The sequence below is a fragment of the Rutilus rutilus genome (assembly GCF_951802725.1).
Source record: "Rutilus rutilus genome assembly, chromosome: 23".
In the NCBI taxonomy this organism is placed as follows: Eukaryota; Metazoa; Chordata; class Actinopteri; order Cypriniformes; family Leuciscidae; genus Rutilus; species Rutilus rutilus.
This window is the reverse complement of record NC_140233.1, coordinates 9,519,824-9,534,845: the sequence shown is the minus strand read 5'-3', so window position 1 is coordinate 9,534,845 and position 15,022 is coordinate 9,519,824. Positions and strand designations below refer to the sequence as shown.

At 37.3% G+C, this 15,022-nt stretch overlaps 1 long non-coding RNA gene across 3 annotated transcripts; it reads right to left on the bottom strand.

Moving 5' to 3' along the window:
* Positions 1–238: 238 nt before the first annotated feature.
* On the bottom strand, positions 239–4,517 carry LOC311282468. 3 transcript variants are annotated; one of them, XR_014625941.1, is made up of 5 exons: positions 3,732–4,517; positions 2,392–2,493; positions 1,561–1,683; positions 1,291–1,406; positions 239–655 (listed from the first exon to the last, which is right to left on the bottom strand). It is a non-coding gene; the product is annotated as an uncharacterized lncRNA (long non-coding RNA). The 3 variants fall into 3 exon arrangements; XR_014625942.1 differs by lacking the exon at positions 3,732–4,517 and having other exon boundaries at positions 2,392–2,896; XR_014625943.1 differs by lacking the exon at positions 3,732–4,517 and having other exon boundaries at positions 1,291–1,403; positions 2,392–2,896.
* Between the last annotated feature and the right edge of the window lie 10,505 nt (positions 4,518–15,022).

The following is a 15,022-nucleotide window of genomic DNA, read 5'->3' as shown; positions in this document are numbered from 1 at the left end:
ACTGGCATACATGCAAGTATGTGCAACTTTTGTTGCATTGTTGTCCCAAATATCATTAACCAGATCTAAATTTTTATGTCCCAAGTAAAAGAATCATGGTAATTAATTATATTTAGTTATTTATAAGTTATTAATTATATGTAGTTATTTTTAAAGAAACAAGAAATTAAAATTTCTCAAAAGAAAATTTCTATTTACTGTACCAAACACCACTTTCAATACACAATAGTCACCATACTTTATTAAACAACACTTTATTGGAGAACAAAGCATAAAGTTGATAAAGTAGCATAAAGACAAATGAGATTCAAGATAAATAAAAATGTGTCTTCAAAAACACGTTAACATCATATGAATCCATTCACAGCTGCTGAAGCCACAAAACGAGTGCCAGATAATCATATTCAGTCACATATGATACAGAAAACAGATTTGATATTGTGTTGGAAAATAATGATTCATTATCACAGCTAAACTGGTTTCTTGCTCTTCCCTGTACGTCTCGATCGTGTTAGTGTTCTTCTTCCTCGTCTTAACAGTTTGTTCAGTTGAAGAACAGAAGAACAGAAGATGTGATCACTGATGTGGAGTAGCTTTTTCTCAACCAGAGGAAGAAGTCTCAACATCCCATTGTCAGGCGTTCTCCAGTCCTGGTCTGAAAGGAAAACAAAAGACAGAAACCATTCAAATAAAGTTGTTTAATGGACAGTCGGGTCAGCTTATGTTCTGCGTTATTTAAAGCAGTGATGGTTTACTCTGGCCCTCAGCGTCCACTGTCCTGCACATTTAGCTCCGACCTCAAACCCTCCTGCCTATTGTCTAGAAGTAAACCTGAAGACTTTGGTTAAAATTTTCAGATGTGCTCGATTAAGGTTGGAGGTTAACTCTTAACTAACCTCAAAAAGTAGAATGCAAAGGGCCAGAGTTGCCTGTTCCTTACATAAATTTACAAAGCAGCAGTCAGTACGTTATATAATATACACACATTGAAGTATTATATATATATATATATATATATAAAATATTGCAGCACAAAATAAGCTAAGTACTGAACAAAAACAGTTTTACCCATATCAACAGCAACATATTTTAAAAGATTTTTAAGAAAGGCATGGTCTCTTTTGAGCCTTTGCCAGTGATGCTTGATTTCTTTCCAGACAACATACTCTTCTGTCAATTGTTTCAAGAGCTTCACTTGGTCAAAAACCAAGTGATAACCTGTACAATGTAAAATTGTCAACATCAAATTATGTACTACATATTACAGCATTGTTTCAATACAAGACATACCAATGGACTCGCGCACTTTTCTGTCTTCTTTGGGCATCAGATGTTCCTTCCTCACCCGAAACAAAGGACTTATTCGATTAGCTTGCGTTGATATAAGGACTGGTCTTCCTTCTCTGCTGTAAAACAAGATAGTCTCGACTTACTCTATGTGCAATTACTATTGTTCTTGAAACACAAATTAAGACAGTTATAAATAAGTTAATTTACCATATGATTCAGGAGAGAACATTTGATGAGTAAAAACTGATTGCAATATGCTAGAAACTTCACCTGTGAAGGGCTGATCACGGCAAGATTCGCTGCGACTCACTAGTAGCTCTTGTAATGGTTGGCTCTTAAAAGAGCTGTTGAGTTTGATATTGGTAGAGCTTTAAAAAAAAGGACTAAGTAATCCTGCAAAACAGAAAGGAAGGTAATTTTAATACATTACTTGCAAATAGTCAGTTTATAACTGTAGGATATGTTTTCTGTAAAGAGTGTTGCATAATTAATTGTTAAAAGCATTTTTATGTAATAAGTTCACTGATATGTGGGCATTTCTATGAATAAAAGTATGTCTTTAATAGCAAGCAATAATCATGAAAAAGATTTACATGCAAACGGGACAGTTATCAGCAGTGTAACTGCTCTGATTATGACAAAATAATCGAGTATCTTATGTCATGTGACAAGTCAGATAAGCTTTTCCACTCTTGCAAACAGAGGTAGGTTATGAGGTGTGGAGAGACATCATGTATTACTGGAACATAAACAGACAGGGTCCAATTTGCAATTAATATAAACTTTCTGACAGTGTGTGTGACATCCGACAACTTTCCAAGAAGTGGCGCAACTGATTTACAAATATCGCGATAAATATGTACAGGAATTGAGGCAGTAGCCAATGACAGCACTAGGAGTAAAAGCTGCAGGATTGTGTACGAGTATACAAATATGTATGAGTATCGTACGAATTTGACAACTTGTTAAATCTTGTGAATTATTAAGACTTTCAGACTATGTTTGTACTGATTGGGCTATGGGTTTTGTGAGAAAAGTTTTAAGAAACAACAAATGCTTGATAAAATGTTTGATTTAGGGTTAAAACCAACACATACATACCATTGCGAATATTTGCCTTTGCAGCTGTCCGTCTCCTCCGTTTACTTCTCCTCCAACAATAATGGAACGACTGAGTCCGAAAGGCCCTTTTGGTCTTTTCAGCTGAAAAAAGAGAAAAGAAAATATCATTATGTATAATATATAGGATTATTTAAAGTCCGCGTGAACCGGAAGTTGCAAACGACTTTTCTCCAGTGCTGTGACGCATTTCCCAGTGAAAAGGAATATTGAACAGAGCGCAGGGTTTTACTCTAGTGCTCCTCCTCTCCATCTCTCGCTCATTACAGACTAACGATTTGAGGGGAGTGGTTAAGCGTTTCTCAACCCAAGCCGTCAAGCATACGTCATCAGGGAAGGTCCTCCAATGCAGAGAGGAGGGGCATTTTCAGATTTTGATTAAAGATTACGAAGCCAAAACATTTTTTTCCGTGTTTTAACTTGCACGGATTAATTGTTCACCACAAGACTAGTAATATGCGCTAACAAAGTAAATAGGGTCCATTTTGATTTCAGTTGGACTTTAAAGGGAAAAGTACTGATTTACCTTACAAATATTGGATGTAACATTATAAAGCCTTACAAGCAGGGCAAGTGTTGTGGTTAATATGCATTTACAACAAATATCACTTTAAAACTATCAATACTGAGGTAAAAGCATGGTAAGTTTTGTGATTACTGTCCTTACTAAACCAATCACAGTAAAACTAAGGTTACTGAGGTTTTAAGCATGGTAAGTTTTGTGGTTACTGTCCTTTTACCACACCTATCACAGTAAAACTATGGTTACTGTGGTAAAAGCATGGTAAGTGTTGTGGTTACTGTGCATTTACAATAAGTACCACATTAAAACTACAAATAGTGTGGTAAAAGCATGGTAAGTTTTGTGATTACTGTCCTTTTACCACACCTATCACAGTAAAACTATGGTTACTGTGGTAAAAGCATGGTAAGTGTTGTGGTTACTGTGCATTTACAATAAGTACCACACTACAAATAGTGTGGTAAAAGCATGGTAAGTTTTGTGATTACTGTCTTTTTACTACACTTATCACAGTAAAACTAATGTTACTGTGGTAAAAGCATGGTAAGTGTTGTTTTTACTGTGCTTCTACTACAAATACAACTTTGGAACTAATTGTACTATTTTTAATCTGATATGAATATCTAAGCCTATAGCACGTCACGTGACAGGCAGTGTTAATCACCCTGTTTTGAATTAGAAAGCAATGAAACGCAAAGTCTCCGTGGAGATGGCAGATATAATGGCAGATTAATATCGACAAACAGAAAAGACATGATATCACACATTATTAGGACAGCGTATTTAGGTATTTACTTACCAACATCTGACACACGTGAACTGATGCTAAATATCGCGATGTGTTCGGAACGAGACTTCTTCAGCGCGATTTCCTACTGATAAAATATAATTTTAAAAATATCAATAAACAGCAAAGCAATCCAGCTTCCCTGGCAATAAGACCGAAATAATAACATTAAAAAAAATACATAAAAACACATAAGATCTCGTGAAAAAAATGTTGATTAAACAGCTTCTCTGCTGCAGCCGACAGGCAGAAAGAATCGTGCTGTTATCACGAAAGACGCTTCCCATTGAAAATGCAATAGTTTAAAAAACGTGCTGGTATTACGAAAATAACGAAATAAACGTGTCCGTGGCACGAATCAATAGATTAAATTACGTGACCATATCACGAACTGCCGTGCGTTGTTAAACTCACCGCTGAATGATCACGTGCGTTGTTAAACTCACCGCTGAACGCGCTAAACCTTTGCGGGGACTTTGATATCAGATTGCGAGGGGTTTTAAACATCAAAAACCAGTTGGAGGGCCAGATAAAAATTATCTGGGTGCCGCCATTTGACTCGCCCTGGCATAGATAATATTTTGTAGCCCAATGAGAAAAAAGGGAGTAAATAATTAAAACAAAATGAGCTGCTACGTGTGAAAAGAAACCTGCTTTGGATGTATTATGTTCAGGACAAACGTAATAGCACTGCAATAGATTGGCTATATTAGGTTAAGGACCAACGTAATAGCACTGCTTATATGTTGGCATGTAACGTAATTGCGATTTGCAAAATAGTTTCCTCAGAACGTATTTCATGTGATACAGGGTTGAAACAAAGAGAACAAAAAACTTTATTTACGGTTGTACGTGAAATTCATTTTCTCACTCTTGCACTTTCTCTCACCTTCTCTCATCTCTTTTTCCTTTGATCTGTTCACCTATAGAGAAATTCTGAATTTCTGTTGAAAGCCTGAGAATGGATGCCCAAGAGGATGAGGATACATCTTTGAGGTAAAACACAACCGAGATGTGAAAGTCAAGGGCACGGCTATAGAAATTTATAGTTGTAACACATCTAAAAAGGAACAGGTAAGATTTGAGTTCATAAAAAAAAAACACAGAGACACTGTTCACACTTGATTAGACAAAATAATTGTATCACATATACATAAATATCGATTACAAATCGATTAATCGTGATTAATCGTGATTAATCGCATGTAACATAAAAGTTTATTTATATAATATCTGTGGCTATGTATATATACACACATACATACACATACAGTATATATTCATATACAGTATATATATAATATTTTTAGTGCTGTTAAATCGATTAATCGTGATTAATCGCATATAACAGAAGTTTGTGTATATATTGTATATATATGTTCATATATGTTAGATGTGATTAATCGATTTGACATCGAATTTTAAATAAAAGTAGAATTATTTGTTAATTATCAAGGTGGTTGTTTATTTTTTAAAGCTGGTAGTGTAAATTGCGGGGCATGTTGTCACACTATATAGGGTAAATTGTCACAATGGGAACCTGCCATTACTAACAAAAATCAAACTCAAACTCAATCAAACTTTTGACACATTTGACTAATTGCACTTTTGACTCAAAAAGAAAGTGACAATTAGCCCCTGTGTAAATCATCCATAGGCCCGGTTTCACAGACAGGGCTTAGATTAAGCCGGGATTAAGTCTTAATTCAATTAGGTCATTTCAGTAGCTTTTATAAACGTGCCTTAGAAGAAGACATGACTGATGGGCAATCTTGAAACCAAACAATATTTTAAGATATACCAGTGCAAGTTGCTTTCAGTTAAAACAGCTCAAACATGCATTTTAGTCTGGGACTAGGTTTACGTCTTGTCTGTGAAACCTGAGAATAACGTTTTTGTATTACAACATATAGCTTCCAAAAGGCAGCAATGAACACATGAAACGGAAACAGACAGCAAGTGCTGTATTCCACTGCTCCTTGATAAATTATTTCTTAACGCGTGACACAGGGAATCAGAGATATCCTCGAAAATAAAACAACTCGTGTCATTTTTCTTTTCTTCAAATGAAGAGCTTTATTCCGGTGTCTGCGGCACATCATGTTGCCTTTTACGATTTACAACTTCAAGCGAAGCCCGTTCTAGTTTCTACTTTTGAAACAAATCCAGAAGATTACAGCAGACAAACATCCCATGTTAGAAGGTCTATTGAGAGCGAACGGCTGATTTACCCAGTACCACATTACCGTGCTCATTGTTTCGCTTTCTTCTCTTCTTCATGATGGAGGATTAAGCAGTGTCTTTAAATGGGTGCCAGGCTCTTAGCAAACAAACCATTCACAAACGGAAAACGCAATCGGGCAAATACTTTTAGCAGACAAAAGGAACAGGGTGCATGTCTGCAGACACAGAAAAGCCATTTTAGTTTGCTTGTCAGAGCACACAAGGGCATGAATATTCATTGCCCTATATTTTCAGCTGTGTGTTTTATTTATTTGTTTAAATGATTTCTCTCGCTCTGTCTCTCTAACACTCTCTTACACTCTTCTTTGTTTTTTCCCCTATGTGTAGTTTCACAAAAGCGCAGTTGAGGTCCAAAAGCAGATGTGTTTTCTACCTCAAAGTCTGGGATTCGGCGCACGGAACAAAGAAAAGCGAAGAATGGTGTTTGGCTTTGGAGCAAGAAGCTATTTTCTGCAGAATTCCTCCCAAACCCATTGAGAGAACTAACTACACTTCCACCCAGGATTGCCAAGCATAACTAAATAAAAAGTGTTTTGTGCCAATATTTTAGTGCTATTTTTCCATCAAAATGCATCAGCATTGATAATTGCAATTTGATTGTTTAATTGCAATCTCATTAGCAATTTTTAACTATATGCAGTTCACATTTGTACGTTTGGATATGGAAACAAACATACAATATCAACATACTGACTGCATCTAAAATTTAGTAGTCTTTACACATGCACACCTTTTGAAGAATAAGAATCTTTATGAATTTTTAATGGTAGTGTAAAATATAAATAGACATATATAAAACCTGTAGTGTTTTCGAATTACCATGCTTTCCACCCTCATATCCCCCTGAGACAAGAGATTTATGTATTTTTTGTCTGGAAAAAATCGTCATTTTGCGTCATCGGAGGATTTTTTGGCCAGAGGCTAAAGACAACAGCCAGTAGTAGGGGCTGTCCCGCATGTTTTCAACCCGCCCATAGAGGGTGGGATCTCACTCACAGAATGTACACATAGTGTCAGTCGTCTTTCTTTGGAAGCTAAGCTAGCAGGCTCTTGTTCTGTGGAGAAAGCTGAGTAGTCGGGGTTACCATCCTCTTTTTCCCGGACATGTCCAGCCGTTGAGATCGTCCAAAATGTCCGGGATTCGGCTTTTGCTTTCTGCAGTCGCCATTCATTGTTTACATGCACACCTTTTGTTTCAATCTAACTGAATTCATTCCGAATGGTGAATCTGAATGTAAAGTTTACATGAACGCTAAACAAGTTGATGTGCTTTTTAACATTGCTAAGAAAATTCCCGCTCCTCCGTCGCTTATCAGTAATCACGCCACCGGCCTCGCGCCGTTCTCCCGCGGCCCTCAGCCTCGTCCTGCTCGCCACAGTAAACATAATGAATGGCGACAGTAGAACGCAAAAGCCGAATCCCGGACATTTTGGGTGATCTCGAAATCCCTGGCAGACTCGTCACGGAGACTCACTAGTAGCTTAGCCTTTTTGTTTAACTGCGCTCTCTTACCGGTAGGCATGGCTTGGGAGTGGCCTCCTAGGGAAGCAAGCAAGTGCATTCTGGGAGTTGTTGTCTTTCATCCACATGAGCCAAAAATACATTTTCTGGCTTTTCTCAGTCTAGAAAGCTCCAAATTCAAAAATAATGTCACATTTCTACTACATAAATGACCCATTTTAAATACACATTCATCTTTCCAGAGGTGAAGTATCCTTTTAAGAATGATTTTTTTTTTTCAGCAAGGACGAAATTCATCAAAAGTGACAGTATTGATTTTTTTTTCAAAATAATATATTTATAAATCAAAGATTCCTAAAAACAAATGCATCAGTTTCCACAAAAATATTAAGCAGTTTTCAACATTGATAATTAAGAAATGTTTCTTGAGCATAAAATCAGCATATTAGAATGATTTCTGAAGGATGTATCATGTGAGACTAAAGACTGGAGTAATGATGCTGAAAATTCAGCTTTACATCACAAGAATAAATTACAGTTTAAATTAAAGCTGCAAGCAGCGATGAAAGGGCCCTCGCACCCGTGCCGCCGCCACCCGGTGGCTTTAGGAAGACAGAGCATGGTTGGACAATGTGCATTTAAGGAGGTATATATAGTAGTTGCTAGCATGTTTAGTATATGTTTTTAGCATGCTTAGGTTAGTACTGCATTACTGTGTTAACCATGTCAGTTTCTGTTGCCAGTAGGTGGGGCTATGTCTATATCTGAATATCGCTATGTAGATGTGTTCAGTGCAGGACTTTTATCAAACATGTGGAGTTTGGGGCAGATTGGACATTGTATGCTTGAGTTACAACAACTTCCTTTAGCATTTCTAGCATGTTTTATGATGTTTCTAGCATATTACATATTAATTTTGGGGTAGATTGGACATTGAATGCCTGAGTTACAGCAAATTCATATTTAATTGCAGTAATAGGATGCTTTAACACTTAGCTAAGTATTTGATTGCATGTTTCTAGTATGTTGCTAACATGTTTAGCAGTTGGTGACACTTTTTTATATGTTATTAGGAGTCCAGAATAGTGTTAAACGTCACTTCCTGTTGCCAGCAGGCGGCGCTATGACTATATCTGAATATGAGCATGGACTTGTGTTCAGGAGATAACTATTATCAAACGTGTGAAGTTTGGGGTAGATTGGACATTGTATGCCTAAGTTACAACAACTTCCTTTAGCATTTCTAGCATGCTTTAGAACTTAGCTATGTGTTGCTAGCATGTTTCTTGCATGTTACATATTAAGTTTGGGGCAGATTGGACATTCCATGCCTGTGTTACAGCAAATTTATTTTTAGGCAGCAATAGCATGCTTTAGCACTTAGCTAAGTGTTTGCTAATATGTTTCTAGTATGTTGTTAGCATGTTTAGCACTTACTGGCACTTTTTTATATGTTATCAGGAGTCCACAACAGTGTTTAACATGTCACTTCCTGTTGCCAGCAGGCGGTGCTATGACTGTAACTGAATGAGCATGGTCATGTGTTCAGGACAGAACGCTTATCAAAAGTGTGAAGTTTGGCGCAGATTGGACATTGCCTTCTTGAGTAACAACAACATCCTGTTTCATTGAATTAGCTAAGTATTGCTAGCATGTTTTAACATGTTTCTAGCATTTTTAGAAGTCAATGGCATTTTTAGCATGTTGCTAGAACTGCATCAACGTGTTAAACATGACACTTCCTGTTACCAGTAGGTGGCGCTATTACTATAACTGAATATTCTCATGTAGATGTGTTCAGGCCATGACTCTTATCAAACGTGTGAAGTCTGGGGCAGATTGGACATTCTGTGCCTGAGTTACAACAAATTTCGATTTAATTGCAGTAATAGCATGCTTTAGCACTTAGCTAAGTGTTTGCTAGCATGTTTTAGCATGTTTCTAGTATGTTGTTAGCATGTTTAGCACTTGCTGGCACTTTTTTATATGTTATCAGGAGTCCACAAGAGTGTTAAACATGTCACTTCCTGTTGCCAGCAGGTGGCGCTATAACTATAACTGAATATGAGCATGGTCATGTGTTCAGGACAGAACGCTTATCAAAAGTGTGAAGTTTGGGGCAGATTGGACATTCCATGCCTTAGTTACAGCAACTTCCTATTTATTTGCAGCAATAGCATGCTTTAGCACTTAGCTAAGTGTTTGCTAACATGTTTCTAGCATGTTGTTAGCATGTTTAGCACTTGCTGGCACTTTTTTATATGTTATAAGGAGTCCACAACAGTGTTTAACATGTCACTTCCTGTTGCCAGCAGGTGGCGCTATGACTGTAACTGAATATGAACATGGTCATGTGTTCAGGACAGAACGCTTATCAAAAGTGTGAAGTTTGGCGCAGATTGGACATTGCCTTCTTGAGTAACAACAACATCCTGTTTCATTAAATTAGCATGCTTTAGCACTTAGCTAAGTATTGCTAGCATGTTTTAACATGTTTCTAGCATTTTTAGAAGTCAATGGCATTTTTAACATGTTGCTAGAACGGCATCAACGTGTTAAACATGACACTTCCTGTTACCAGTAGGTGGCGCTATTACTATAACTGAATATTCTCATGTAGATGTGTTCAGGCCATGACTCTTATCAAACGTGTGAAGTTTGGGGCAGATTGGACATTCCGTGCCTGAGTTACAGCAAATTCCTATTTAATTGCAGTAATAGCATGCTTTAGCACTTAGCTAAGTGTTTGCTAGCATGTTTTAGCATGTTTCTAGTAAGTTGTTAGCATGTTTAGCACTTGCTGGCACTTTTTTATATGTTATCAGGAGTCCACAAGAGTGTTAAACATGTCACTTCCTGTTGCCAGCAGGTGGCGCTATGACTGTAACTGAATATGAGCATGGTCATGTGTTCAGGACAGAACGCTTATCAAAAGTGTGAAGTTTGGGGCAGATTGGACATTCCATGCCTGAGTTACAGCAACTTCCTGTTTCATGGCGAAACATCAAAATTTGTCAGGCCGCCGAGGGCCCGCCCTTCGACGAAAACTCAAGATCTTCGCAATTTAACGTCGCAAAGGCCTTAAGATTACACTCACCAAATTTGAAGATGATCAGATTAAAACTGTAGGAGGAGTTCGTTAAAGTACGAGGCCTGAAAATGGCAAAAAGTGCACAAAAATCAGAGAGGAAGTTGAAAATGGCTGACTTCCTGTTGTGTTTAGAGCTATGCTCCAAGAGACTTTTTTGTAGGTATTAGGTCCTTACACATATGTACCGAATTTCGTACACGTACGTGGAACACAGCGGGAGGCGCACTCCGTTGAACTTTTATAGGTGGCGCTATCGAGCCATTTTGCCCCGCCCAATTCTGAAACCTATATCAGATGTAAATTTTCGCCAGTTCTGACGCGTGTGCAAAGTTTCGTGAGTTTTCGAGCATGTTTAGGCCCTCAAAAATGCAATTAAATGCGGAGAAGAATAATAATAATAATAATAAATATAGCTGCGAGCAGCGATTACGGGCCCAAGCCGGTGGCACCGCAACCCCGGTGCCTTTAGTTACCTAAAGGCACCGGGGATGGCGGTGCCACCGGCTTTGGCCCTCCATCGCTGCTCGCAGCTATATTTATATATATATATATATATATATATATATATATATATATATATATATATATATACATACACACACACACACACACATATATATATATATATATATATATATATATATATATGTGTGTGTGTGTATATAAATATCTATCTATCTATATCTATATCTATATCTATATATATATATATATATATATATATATATATAAGACAGAAAATATTACTTGTCTTACCTTATTCTGATTTTATGATACACTCAAAATATTCCACAACAAATCCTTTAAAAATTAATGTAAAAATAAAAACGAAAGTAAGCAGTGTTGGTCTCACGTAACCCTCTCATTAGAATCAAAATGTTTCAATTTTTGCGATGTATTTGGATGCTAAACTATTCTTTATTATAGGCTTTGTACTTCACTCGTGTTCCAATATCGATGGAAAAAATCATCCTCTTCACACGCGCAAAAATGTTCTTGGAAACATCACAGTGGAGCTCTGCTTACTGTGAATGGTACAGATTGTACTACTGACTATTTAAACAGAGCAGTGTAATTCGTTTATGTTAGGTTGACTATTTTTATTATTATATTGTATTAGGGCTATAATGAATGTCAAGATTGCAATTCTGGAATGTGTGTGTGACGCGGTTGCGGTTGAACAGTGGACACAAAAACATAAATAAAATGTTTTAGTTAATTCCTACATCCATAGGAATACATTGAAAATGCTCGCTCTACTCCGCACCATTATCAATGTCTGTGCGGACGTCTGTATTTTACTAGTATATAGTATACTATAGTTAGCGATTTAAAAGCCCTCAGCGGTGTTACATGTCGATTAACCGGTGGGAAAATTTTATCACAGTCACATCCCTAATATATTTATATATAAATTCAATAGGCCTACCTGAAAGAGAATTTTACTTGCCCGACCAAAGTATAGCCTGATTAGAACGTCAATAACAAAAAAATAACTTGGGAATCACTAAAACGAGAGATTATTCTAATTTCATTACATTCATTTTAAGTTGCAATCAGCAGTTAATAATAAATGTATTACTGATCAATGGTAACAAGGTTGCACTGCTGAGGCTCATGCTGCTTCTCCAGGAGAATTGTAAACAAATGAGCGCAGCACACAAAAAAGCAACCCAGTTAACAACATATTGACTATAAAAATTACAAATATGGAGTTTTTATATATTTTATAACATATGATAGAGTTAAGCAACCTCACTTGACGAGTAGGCAACTATTTCCTGAATACAATCACGATTGAAACTGTGACATTGATTTCATACAACAGGTTAATAAACAGTTACAATTAAGTCACTTACATTTTAGATGCAATATTGACTGTTTTTGTTCTGTTTCAGCAGCAAAAATAGTTAAACAAAGATCACAGCAACTTGTTTTCTCATTACTGAATGATTCAGCATTTTGAAACGAATCGCTTGACTCAAAGATTCAATGGTCAATCCATAAACATCTGTCTCAATCATGAATGACTCAGTCATTGGAATGAATCGTTTGAACGAATGAATCAATGACTCGCTCATTAAGATGGTCGCCTGGCGACACCTAACGGCGGTTTAGTGTTATGTTTAAAAGTATCATTCTTTCCAACGTGCACCATTATCAATGTCCGTGCGGACGTCCGTTTTTTTACTTTCACTTTTATATTAGCGATTTAAAAGCACCCGCTCGTGTCACACGTCGCTTAACCGATGGGAAAATATCCTCACAGTCATATACCTAATAAATTTATATTTAAATACAATAGGCCTACCTAGTAAAACGTTTTATATACTATTTTGATATCCTTTTGGACACAAGAGGGCAGTATAGCCCTATGTTTGCTTTTTTGTTGAAACAAATAGCACTAAATAGCCTGTTTTTAACTTTTTCATACTTTTTGAATTGCAAAAACAGAATAAAATAGGTTTAGTTCTAATATTTGTATAATTTTATATAAAAATAAATGGTGTATAATTAAATTTTAAGAATATATGAGATGTTTTCTGATTCCTTTTTTGACATTATTTTAATCCCTCGCCATGTCAAAACCGTTTGAAATATTTAATATCCGTTCACAATTTAGCATCTTTAATGTATTTTCATCATGTTGAAAAAGTTTGATGTGAATAAATAAACCACTTAGCAGGAGTGGGTAAAAATTCAGAGGCTGAATTTGCAAATAAATCCACATTCAAACCAAAATATCTGACTTCCTGTTGTTCAGAGCTAATAACTGTATATTAGAAAGTTGTCCGGCTCGATGAGACCAATGTACGTACTGATTTTTAAAACTGTGGGTAAAACTAACCCCCCCACTTTTGTCAAAAGCATTTTGAAAGTGACACACTTCCTGCTGCCAGTTGGTGGCGCTATAACTTTGACTCACAATAGTTACATCCATCTGATCGGCCTCTTACCACGAACACACTGGTGAAGTTTCATCAAGATCCGTTAATGTATGCAGAAGTTATACCACTTCGTGTTTCTCTTTTCTCGCCATAAATTCGTTTCCTCGCCACGGCCAAACCGTTCGAGATATCAAAAATCCGTCCGCAATTTAGAATCCTCAATGTCCTGACTTCATGCACACCGAGTTTGGTGGGGATTGGATGAATTCTCTAGGAGGAGTACTTCGCATTCCACAGCAAGCGTTCTCCAAACAACCCATAATTGCCGACTTCCTGTTGGGCTGGCGTAAAACTTAGAGCACGAAAGTTGTTCAGCTCGATGTGATCTATATGTGTACCGAGTTTCATATCATTACATGCAAGTGTGTTTGATTTATGGACAAGTGTTCGGATCCCGTTCCAGGGGGCGCTGTTGAGCCCCCCTGCCACGCCCGGGTACCAGCTTCAGCCCGGCCCTGATGGCCGCGGGTTCTGACCTGTGTGCAAAGTTTCAAGAGTTTTCGAGCACGTTAAAGGCCCCAAAAGCCCCTGAAACCTTGAAAAACAGGAATTTTAAACAAATCTCACTCAAAAGAAAAATCCCCCCACCCCTCACACACACAGAGACGCAGAGGCAGAGAGAGAGAGGGAGAGAATTCTACAAAAAATCACATTCAAACCAAAATATCTCACTTCCTGTTGGTCACAGCTTATGACTATAAATTAGAAAGTTGTCCGGCTTGATGAGAACAATATACATAACGATTTTTGTGACTCTACTTAAAACTAAGCCCCCATTTTTGACTAAAGGTGGCGCTACTGAGCCCCTCACCACGCCCGTTTCTGAAACTTTGCACATGTCTACCGGCTAATAAATGTGATGTGTCTGTCGAGTTTCATCCAATTTCAAGTATGTTTAGAGTCTCAAAAGCATCTGGAAAGAATATTAAAGTTTGATGCGTTGCCACGGCAACAGTATTTAAGATATCAATAAACCTTTCACAGTTCTACATCTGCCAAGTGTCTACATTATACACATAAAGTTTGAAGCAAATCGGGTAAAAATAAGAGGGTGATTTCAAAGCATTTTGAAAGTGACACACTTCCTGCTGCCAGTTGGTGGCGCTATAACTTTGACTCACAATAGTCACATCCATGTGATCGGCCTCTTACAACGAACACACTGTGGAAGTTTCATCAAGATCAGTTAATGTATGCAGAAGTTATAACACACTTCCTGTTTATCTTTTCTCGCTATAATTTCGTTTCATCGCCACGGCCAAACCGTTCGAGATATCAAAAATCCGTCCGCAATTTAGCATCCTCAATGTCTTGACTTCATGCTGACCGAGTTTGGTGTGGATCGGATCAATTCCCTAGGAGGAGTACATTAAATTCCACAGCATGCATTTTTCAAACAACCCATAATAGCTGACTTCCTGTTGGGCAGAGCTAATAACGTAGAGTGCGAAAGTTGTTCGGCCCGATGAGATCTATATGTGTACCGAGTTTCATACTAATACGTTCTTGTATGTGTCCAAGATTTAAGATTGTGTTCTAGGGGGCGCTGTTGAGCCCC